This window comes from Felis catus, chromosome B4 (genome assembly GCF_018350175.1).
Source record: "Felis catus isolate Fca126 chromosome B4, F.catus_Fca126_mat1.0, whole genome shotgun sequence".
In the NCBI taxonomy this organism is placed as follows: Eukaryota; Metazoa; Chordata; class Mammalia; order Carnivora; family Felidae; genus Felis; species Felis catus.
In genome coordinates this window covers 128148328-128159540 of record NC_058374.1, presented here as the reverse complement: position 1 = coordinate 128159540, position 11213 = coordinate 128148328, and the positions used below count along the sequence as shown (strand labels likewise).

General features: G+C 44.2%; 1 protein-coding gene across 6 annotated transcripts in view; it reads left to right on the top strand.

Annotated features, from left to right (window-relative positions):
• LARGE1 (LARGE xylosyl- and glucuronyltransferase 1) overlaps window positions 1–11213 on the top strand; it is a 544237-nt gene that overhangs the window by 355281 nt on the left and 177743 nt on the right. The gene's annotated exons all lie outside the window — the stretch shown is intronic.

The following is an 11213-nucleotide window of genomic DNA, read 5'->3' as shown; positions in this document are numbered from 1 at the left end:
AAAGAATGTAAAAAAAAATAACAGTGCATGTTCCTCATTATAGAATAAAGTCTGTGCATCACAGAATACGTTGGAGACTCGAGAAGATTGGGAGAAGTGAGGGAAATCATACTTCTACTACTTAGAAATCATCACTATTTGATCACTTACTTCCAGTTTTTCTCTACATTTTTCAAGACAGTTGTGTTGCTTCTGTAGGCAATTCTGATTCTTTATATTTTCACTTAACATTATTGATCCATATAATCATCACTTTCACTATCTGGGTAATGTTCCACTTAGTTATATATCATTATTATTTTAAGACATTCTCATTACTTGGGGCCAATTAGGATGTTTCTGATTTTTTTTTTTTTTTGAAGATTTACTTAAGACTTTACTGAATTTCTGTGGCATATAGCATTCCTTCTTCCAGATTCATCTTTCAGTATAAATTAGCAGAGTGTGATTTTGGGGTTTGAATTTTCTGAAGGTTCCTCATCGAAATTTTCAGTTTTCTTCTTACAAGGCATGTTGCTATATAGTACAGCCGGTGATGTCAGAGAGAGCCCTAGCAGAGGTATAAATTTAATGTTTTAGGTCACAATGAAGTTCTGACTCTGATTTTTCTTTCACAGTACATTTTTTATAAAAGAAAAAAAGAATGGCTTAAAAAAAAAATTTTGTGTGACCTGACCACCAACTGACAAGTAAGTGGTTCCTTGTCCTGGGCCTCAGTTTTCCTCCCTGAAAATAAAGAGGTCAGACAAGGTGATGCCCTGCAGTCCCATCCATAGGTGTGGGCGGTTGATATAGATGGACAGTTCGACAAAAGCATCTCTTCTGGTGGAGTTGAAGGAGGAAAGCTGGCCATTAAGTAGAAAAATGATGTTCCGTTTCATGGGAAAAGGCAACCTTGACATCATTCAGATTTGTCTTTACCAAGCTGGGGTGTGCAGAAGCTGCCTCGAAAGATGCAGGATATAGCAGAGGCCGCCAGAGAGGAGAAGACCCACTCCTCCTTGTGAACACATTCCTTCTGCCGAGTGCATGGTGAGGCATTCCATCTCTGCCGTAGGGGCCTGCAAACATCCCAGCTTTGGGGGAGTTCTGTCTCTAACCTGGAGCCATCCTGTCTTTATGGGATTAATCTCAGGGGTGAAACTGCTTAGTTCACCTAAATCTTTAGAATATTGGGGAACAATGATAGCAGAGCCGAAATGCTCTGGGGTTTATGATGCAAAGCTGATTCCTGCTTTGCTCTCAGTAGCGGCACCATGGATAACACATAGAAAACCTCTTTAAATGCCAGGAAAATACCACCCGTGTTGTCTGTGTCAAAGCCTTCAAGTCTCCGTAAGAGTTTAAAGGATACTCAACAAATATTACCACGTAGGGCATTAAGCTTCCAGATGAAGGCACAAGGAAGTACGCACACAGGTACAACTCAACGCGGGCAGCATTGGCAACATAACAAAGAAGTGGCGATAAAAGCTGCATGCGAAGGTATCCGACTACATCTGCCACATGTGGAAACATCTGGACCAAATGGGAGCAAAATCTGGCTGCCCCAGATCAGTCTCATTAGTCATTTAACAGCCCATCAGTAGAAGGGGAAGAAAATCACTTTGTGTGTGAAGGATTGCTTAACATTACTGCACCGTCATGGCACCCGCCACCTTGAGTTGTGTTTCCTAGTTTCTATGCCCGTCTTCCTCTTGAGAACAGGGGCTGCCTCATGCCAATCATCGGAGAGCCCGGGGGCATGTGGCACAGACTTCAGAATCAGAAGCTGAGTCCATTCGAAACCTCCGTGGGCTTCTGTTTTCTTATCGGTGGAACGTGGGTGACGTCACCGACCAACAGAGGCAATAGGATAGGGTTTGGTACATCCCCTGAGGCCGGTGACTTGGGTGCAATTGTTACCTTCACCTTTTATGAGCAAATTGGCCAAGCTGTTGAACCTCTCTGTGGCTTAGTAGCCTCTCCTGCAAAGTTCCAACTCCCAGGGTTGTTGGGACTAAATAAGTATGTGCCAAGTGCTGAGAAGAAACTTGGGACCTGACAGGCACGCTGTAGGCATGTGCTGAAGTCCCCGCACTGTCCTTTGCACTGGTTAGTGTGCGGTGGGGCTTAATTAACAGTAGTTCCCATTGTCATGATTATATCCTTGACTCCCAGCGCATTGTCTGCTTATGGCAGTTTGTTGAATAAGGCTCATTCCTCGGGTTTATTCACTAATCTGTTAGGTTAGGGGCTGGAACCTTTATTATCATATTTACACATTCTACGTTCTTTAGGTCTAAAATGTGTATAAAGAGCAAGGTGGAGAGGGGTCCTAGCAATGAAGCACAGGACGTTTTCTAACTGCCAAGTCACAGCTGGGTGAACCTTAGGTGAGGAAGCTTTACTCATTTTTCCTCTACTCTCTCTTGGATTCATTCTGTCCATCTGAAAAAGCAGAAAGATTGTAAAATGCCCAGTTAGGTCGTGTGGGGGCGGGGCAAATCATTTCTAAAATCCCCGTCTTTCAGTAGATATCCCCCGCGTTCAGACAGCATCACTCTCCTGCCTGAGGCGGTGCACCCTGAGACCCTACAGGGCGCTCGGTGGTCTTGGGCTGCGCCCGTCCGTCCGTTCGCAGCAGGTGGGACAGCTGAGGCGGGAGAGGCAGAGCCTACCTTGGCTGAGGGGAGTAGAGGATTGAGGAGGCCAGTGGTTTTCAGCCGCTGGCCCTGGAATCTGCAGCTCCAGCATCACCTGGGAACCTCTAAGATACTCAGATTCTTGGGCCCCACCCCAGGCCTGCGGAATCGGAATTTCTGGGGGGTGGGGCCCAGCAGGTCTGTGCTAAATAACCTCCAGGTGATTCCGACGCTCGGGAAAGTTTGAGACCCACTGGGGTTAAACTGGACATTTTAGACAGTTGATGCCTTTTTAAAGGACAGCCTCAAGGCTTGAGATACCTGCTCTTTTTCCTCACTCCCCAAGCAAATATATACCTGTGACCACACAATCGGAGCGGTAAATTGAAGCCAATTAGCAGTTAAGTAACTGCCAGCACTTGTCACCAGGGTAGTTGTTAGTAATTAGCACTAATGACTCTAGAGAGGAAAACAGTTGTGGTTCAAAGACATCCCCACCATTTGAATTCACTCTGAGTTTTCTCAACGTTTTTCTGCCATGTTTCTCTTTTGCATTCAAAACACCATCACAGTTGGATGGATTCTTCTCTTGAGACAAGATCACATGAAGTAATAATATGCAGTGGTATTTTTTTAATGCTTGCCAGGACGTGCTGATTCAGTTGGGGTGTATGTGAAAGTTGTGAATCAACCTTTTGGATGCACCTGCATAATTCCTATGGCGATGTCAGGATGTACATTGTAACTTTCTCCGGGAAGCAGAAAATGATTTATAGGCATGTCAGAAATTGTTGGATGAGCTCACCAAATGACAGTTCTCTCTGAGTTTTGTGAGACTAGAACCAAAGAGAAAGAAGAGAAACCAAGAAAGGATCATTTCCAGATAGAAAGGCAACTTCATAAACTTTTGACAACCGTGGTGTTGAGTTACCAAACATAGGCTTTAGGAAACTTGCAGGAAATGTTAAGAGATAGAATTAACACGAGCCTCCCATTAGCTTGTCCATGAACATGGTGCACGTTGGAAGAAGAGAAAGGCTGCTTTGGAACCGCGGGGCGCCTTCAATTTGGCAAGGATCGTATCTTGCTCATTCCCAGTTCTCTGCAGCACCCCCATGCCTTACGTGGGTTGACTCTCACAGCCGTCTTCATATGTTGGGTTGAGTTGAGTCAAGTTGGATTGAGCGGTGTCTGATTTCGGCTGTGTGAAATTCTCTTTTCGGTACAGATACTATGTGCTCCACTGTGATCAAAGCTCATCACCGTGGAAGTTTCTGAAGCTGGCAGATGTTTAGTTGTGTGGGGTCCTGTTAATTAGGAGAGGGAGCACCTTATCAAAGGATGCCTGCCTATTTCAGCTCTGCCTCATTTCTTCCCTCAACCCAAAGGGGTAAAATTAGGGGAGTTTGTTAAAATCTTGGGGAGGAGGGGGAAATTGTGTGACTTAAAGGTTCACCTCTTTCAGGAGGCGACAGCTTTTAAAACTGCTAGATTATTTGTAAAGAGGGAGTCTGAGACATTTCCCGTGGGTATCTGGTTCCCATACCACACCAGTGCAGTGCCAGCCGAGATTCCTGAATTTATAGACTGCAGAAGGGGGGTCCTGGGCATGCTTCCTGGGCATAATCTTTTTTTTTTTTATTGTAAAATATAACAGAAATTGGCATTTTAACCATTTTCAAGTGTACAGTTCGGTGACATTAAGTGCATTCACACTGCTCAGCAATCACCACCTTCCCGTCTCCAGAACTTGTTTATCTCCCCAAACTGAGACTCTGTACCCATTAAACACCAACTCCCCGTTCCTTCTCCCACCAGCCCCTGGCAAACAAAGTTATTAAACCAAACTGCTCACAAGCTCTCAGGTCTTTGCGTATTCTAATTCCTGTGTCTGGGATGCCCATCTCATCAGCCTGCTGGATTCCAACTCATTCTCAGGGCATCGCTCTGGGGTCCCCTTGAGCTCAGTACTCATGGCCTCCATGTTTGCATGGCGTGCGACACTATTATGATTACCCACTTCCTTCTCTCTCTGTGACTTTTCCCTTCAGCCTGTGAGTACCCCTTGCCCTAGTGTCTCCCAGATACCTGGAAGAAAGCCCCGGCACACAGTCTGTGCTCAGTAACCTTTGTTGAGCAGCTTGCTAAATAGAGGCAAGAAAACCCAGAAATCCTAGTAGAATCTTTTTTTTTTTTTTTTTTTTATAAGAAAGGAGATCCGTTTGGGACCTCGCAGATTCCATTACATTACCCCAGCTCCTCCCCGAGTAGAATTTTGCAAGTTGAGTCCAGCCTAGGTGATGAGGAAGGGCCCCTGTGAGGTACATCTATAGTTGTATGTCCCCGATGCCAAATTCTTGCCCTGAGGGGCTTGATCTCTGGCTCTAGGAGCTGTATGGTTTTCATGCCTGGTTCAGAATTGTCATTTATTACTAGGTGTAAATGGAAAATTGTTCCAGAAGCAGCAGCTGCCTCTTTAGCCTTAAGTAAGAAGATGTCTTGCTCTGATTTGGGGGAGGGGGGAGAATATATATATATATATATATATATATATATATATATATATATACACACACACACACACACACACACATACACACATACACAGTACATATTATATTTTATGTAGTGTGTACCATACTCAAGGCATCCTGTGAGGTAAAGAGGTTTGAAATGAGACCCCATTCCTTCTTTCAGGGAAGATCTAATGTCAGAGGGGAGTCAAGCAAGTGTCCAGAATGCATTGCAGTGAGTCTTATAATTGAGTGAGGACAGTTTGTAATTATAAAGCATAGGGAATGTTGCTGCCCTGACCCACACACTCAGCGCCTCCTGTGCTTCAGGGCCCTGGGGTGTCTGGGATGAAAAGAGCAGTCCCTGGCAAGGAGAACGGCATGATGATTATATCTGATGTAGAATGACCAGTGCTCAGTAGAGCAGAGGGCAAGTTGCTCTGGGAGCAAAGCGGTTGTCAGATCCGTCATTTATTAAGTACTAGGAAGTGAGGGAAGAGAAGGGAAATTGATTCCAAGTGACAGGAACCAAGAGACGGCGCCTCAAATGACAATCTCAGCATGACAAGTAATCCTCAAGGCCTAGAGTACCCACTTGTCTTACCCAAGTCGTCAGCTAAGCTCGCATACCCCCAGCGATGGTGAACTCACTATCACAACAACACATTCCGCCTCCAAAGAACAGTGACCTTACCTTTGAAAGTTCTTCGTATTCAACCCCATGTCTCATTCTGTAACTCCTTTCTTTGTTCCAGGATCTGCCCTCACCAGGCAGAATAAATCCCCCTTCCTAGAATTCTCCTTCACATGTCTGGGGCAGGTAGAATGGACCTGGTGAGCCTTTTATTCTCTTCTTCCAGGGGAAACTCTCTTCAGTTTCTGCACTTTTTCTAGGGGGTGGGGGTGACCTGTGAGCTGGCAAGAGATGTAGCACTTGCTGGACACATGATTAATTGTGATTTTCACTGTCATGTGTTGTTTCGATGATCACAGCGTCCACCTAAGGTATTTTAAGTGGGGGGGGGGGTCTTATGGCAAATGTGCTGCTGCCTCTTTACCCCTGTGAGCTGGGGATGTGGATCTTGTGCCAATGTGGAAACTAAAGCTTGCAGAGAGAAATTCACCTGCCCTATTTCACATGGCTTAGTGATTAGTAGAGCAAGGATTCAGACTAAGGATTCAGACTCTGTCAGAGTCTTAGTCACTATTCCTTTTTATTTTTTAGATGTGTTTCACATACCATAAAATCCCCCTCTTTATAGTGTCCAGTTGAGTACTCTTTAGTATATTCACAGACTTACATGACCCTTACTACAATCTAATGTTAGGCTTTCACTCCAAAAAGAGACCTGTACCCATTAACCATCACTCCCCAGCCTAAGTAACTACTAATCTCCTTCCTCTCTCCAGGGAGTTGCCTATTCTGAACATTTCATAGAAATGGAATCAGACAGCATATGGCCTTTATGACAGGTTTCTTGCCCTTAGCATGTTTTCAAGGTTCACCCATCTTGTAGCCCTTGTTAGTGCTTCATTCCTCTTTATGGCCACATAATGTTCCATTGTATGGATATATGCCGCATTTCATCTTTTCATTCATGGTTATTGGACACTGAACTGAGGCTGTTAACCACTTTTTGACATTATGAACAATGCTACTAATGACTTTTTGACATTATGAATAATAATGCTACTAACGAAACTCGTGTACAAGTTTTTCCTGGGCGTCTTTCCATTTCTTTTGGTGAATACCTAGGAGTGTGATTTCTAGCTCAGGTAATAACTCCATATGCAGTGTTTTGAAAAACTGCCGAGCCATTTTTTCAAAGTGGCTGCTCCTATTTCCTAGTCATTGTTTTTGAGTGCTTTTTTTGAGTGCAGGAATCGTGTCTTAAGTGAGCAAACTCTCCTGACTCATTATTTTAGTTTGATAACCTAACTCATGAATTTCAGCTACATTACACAGACTAGCCTACCTATAAAGTTTCTGAAGGGTACCTGATTGGAATCTCCACTTTGGGACTTACCACCTCTGTGACCTTGGGTTTATCAGCTGTTCTTTCTCTAAGAGTAAAAGGAATTGATTGCGTGGGAATCAGTGAATTAATGGATTCAGTAAGATACAGTACATAAAATCCTGACATCGTAGTAAATCATTCATTTCACTTCAGCATTTATACTTGAACTTTTTTTAATAATTTATTTTTTTTTAAATTTATATCCAAGTTAGTTAACATATAGTGCAACAATGATTTCAGGAGTAGATTCCTTAATGTCCCTTACCCATTTAGCCTGTCCCCCCCCCCCACAACCCCTCCAGCAACCCTCTGTTTGTTTTCTATATTCAAGAGTCTCTTATGTTTTGTCCCCCTCCCCATTTTTATATTATTTTTGCTTCCCTTCTATTATGTTCATCTGTTTTGTCTTTTAAAATCCTCATATGAGTGAAGTCATATGATATTTGTCTTGTCTCTGACTGACCAATTTCACTTAGCATAATGCCCTCCAGTTCCATCCACGTAGTTGCAAATGGCAAGATTTCATTCTTTTTGGTTGCCGAGTAATACTCCATTGTATATATATACCACATCTTTATCCATTCACCCATCAATGGACATTTGGGCTCTTTCCATACTTTGGCTATTGTTGATAGTGTTGCTATAAAACATGGGGGTGCATGTGTCCCTTCAAAACAGCACACCTGTGTCCCTTGGATAAATACCTAGTAGTGCCATTGCTGGGTCGTAGGGTAGTTCTATTTTTAATTTTTTGAGGAATCTCCATAAGTTTTCCGGCCGGGGTGGCTGTACCAGTTTGCATTCCCATACACTTGAGCTTTACTATGTGGTGTAAAAGCACACAGTACGAACCAAAAGGGTAAGTAGTGAAAAATACAGACAAAAGTCCATGCCTACTTGCCTCTCCACATACTCCTTGCCTCACTCTAGAAATATTGGTGTTCTGTGTTTCTAGAGTGACTCGTTCTCCCTGCCACCACAGGGCCTTGGCACATGCTCTTCCCTCACGCTGGAGCTTTCTTCCCTGTGTTCCTAGGCCAACCTCCCCACCTTTGCTTGGTTGACCCTACATGTTCTGCCATCCTCAGCCCTGTCTTCACTCCTTCAGGAGAGCCTTGCCCATTCAGATCAATTCCTCTTACTTTATACCTACATCATGTTACCCCTTCATAGCACTTAGGATTGCTGTCATTTTGAATTTATTTGGTTTTGCATGATTCTTTAATTAATGTCCCATATATCCCACTAGACTCGAAAGTTCCAGGAGGGCAAGGCCTGGGCGATCATTGCTCCTCACTGTATTCCCGGTGTCTGGCACACAGTAGTAGTGAGCAGTCAGTACATATCTAATGAGGGAATGAATATCTGTTCCTTTCCCTGTAATTACAAACTATCAAAAGTGACTTGCTTTGAGCTAGAAGGAAGGCATCATCCATCTCACGGGTGAGTGAAGAGTCATTGTGCAAGCCGCCTGCCATCCTGTCTGGATGACCGTGTTCAAGTGGAATATATGTTGACGGACAGCCAGGTGTTAAGTAGGTTGATATTAACAAAGACTTGGAGCACTTTCTACCGGGAAGGAAACCCAGAGTGTGTGAGATCAGAATTGAGGGCTGCCAGCAGGTAATTTCAGGGTAACCAGCCCGTCTCCTGCCTCATAATAAAGTTAATTAATCCTCCTTCCTATCCATCTTCTTCCCACCCTGTGACCACCACCAGCTCCTGACCATCACAGGTGTGTGCATCCAGACTACTACCCCGCCCCGCCCCCGGGCTTAGTTCTTTTGGAAGCAGTGATGCAGGGGGTGACCCCCCCCCACCTTCCCCCCAAAGTCAGCATCTTCTGTTTCCTGCTCCTGTTCTTGTGAGAAGCAGTCCCTCTCCCCAGCCCCTCTGCTGCTCACTGCCTTTGAAGTATAAGTAATAAACTTTTACAGATGGTGACAAGAAAAGCCTCATTAGCTTCGTCCCTGACTTGGAGAGTAGCTCTAATCCACTCGCCTTCTGAGTCCAGCTCTTTAATGTATCATTTTCAATCCTGTACCTCTCAGATGCAGCCCCGAAATGGCTTTGAAGTGTCACAGCCTGCCCCTACCCCCTCCCCATTCTCTTGGTTCCTCTTTATGTTCCAGCAGGGTCCTGGGCTGGGTCGGGAAGCCATCCATAGGCTCCCTTGAAACCTCCATCTTGTCACCGGTCCAGCAGTGATCATCTGCCGTCTCTCCCCTGAGCTTACACCTGTGTTGGGACCAGATGTTCCTCCTGCATCCCTTCCGGGGATGGCAACTCTTCTGTTGGTTTAGCTGTGAATTTCCATTAAGGCACTTGCCTGGATTGGCTTCTGTGTTAGCAAGTGCTGAAGTAATAAGAGTCATAACATTAGTAATAATAATACATTCCATTTATTGATAATGCCAGTCATTAGGCTAATGGCTTCATGCATATTGCCTTATTTAATCTCCAACAGTCACTTAAGGAAAGGTGCTTTTATCATCCCCATTTTGTGGATGAGGACACACACACTTAGGTGAAGTAGCTTGCCCACAGTTAGCAAGGAGAGAGTCCCCAGGTAGCATCAGGGAGGGATGCACACACCTGCACTTCACCACCTTATAAACCAGGAAGCTATGGAACTTGTTTTTCCTTAATAAATACATACTAGAATTTTTATATCCAAATGGCCTCCCATAGGAGATTCTGCCTGTAACGATGTTTTTCCTCTCTCTTTAATTGTCAACATCATGGTCCTCAAAGTGGGTTTGTACCTGTAATTGGACAGGTAAAGTTAGGAGTTTGGAAAGATCGAGATATGAAGTAAGTGCCTTGTAATTCCTTTGCTGCCTGAAGATGTTCTAAAACTTTTTTTAAATTTTTAATGTTTATTCTTAGAGCAGCGGAAGAGGGGCAGAGAGAGAGGGAGACACAGAATCTGATGCAGGTTCAAGGCTCTGAGCTGTCAGCACAGAGCCAATGCGGGGCTCGAACCCACACGCAGTGAGATCACGACCTGAGCCAAAGTCAGTTGCTTAACTGACTGAGCCACCCAGGCATCCCCAAGAGGTTCTAAAACTTTAGTGGTCTTTTGAGAGAAGCCTCTCCCACTTAGTTAGCAAAGCTGTGTGCTAAGCACCGGGGATTCAAAAGTGAATCGTTTTCTACTTTGAAAAACTTATGTGTAGAAGAAAAAAGAACATATATGCAGATTTACATATTATCTTACGTATATGCGTTCTGATGTGTACATAGGAAATGATATAATTATTATGTGTTTACATACTTAAAATCTGATGTAAGGAATGAGGTGGGGTGCTCTGGAAACAGAGAGAGGAATCGTGCTATAAGGAAATCCATACCATACTGGCATAAAAAATGAATGCACTGCTTTGTGTAATTGCAGGTGGCAGATGGGCTTTGGCTCGTTTCTCAAAGATTCTTCATCTTTGTCCTCAGGCTGACTTCCCTTTTAGTAGCACATGATTTCTATCCATCCCTTGGGCTGCCAGCTTCCTCATTTATCTCTAAGGGAGGAAGAGTCCTGTGCTTTACTCTAATTGCGCTATCTCAGGCCATAGCCCCACTCCTTATCCAATCTATATAGCTAAAGAGCGGATTATGCTCCTTGCCTAGATCAGGTTGGGTCCAAGCTTTGAGCAGGGGTGAGGTGACTCCCATCTAAACTGAATGGCTGCTACAAAATAGAGGAGGGAAGAAGATAAGAGGCAGCTGCAACTATTAGTCTGCTACAGAGCACCTTTCTTTGGTTTCCTTATTGCATTTAGGGCAGAAAGCTCTAGGCTTGGGGTCCGCTCTGACCCCAGAGTTCACCCTGCTACAAAGCATTAGCCTAATTCTATGGAAGACAGCAAGCAACAAAACGGAATATCAAAGAGACTGCTCTCAATGTCCATCATCGCCTAAGTCCTATTACAAAACTACCTTGTAAACCATGTGAGTCTCCTCTTATAGTCAATTTTATTTAAAAAAAAAAAAAAAAAAAAGGTGGGGAGGGTAGGGCGCCTGGGTAGCTCGTCAGTTAGGCATCTGACTTCGGCTCAGGT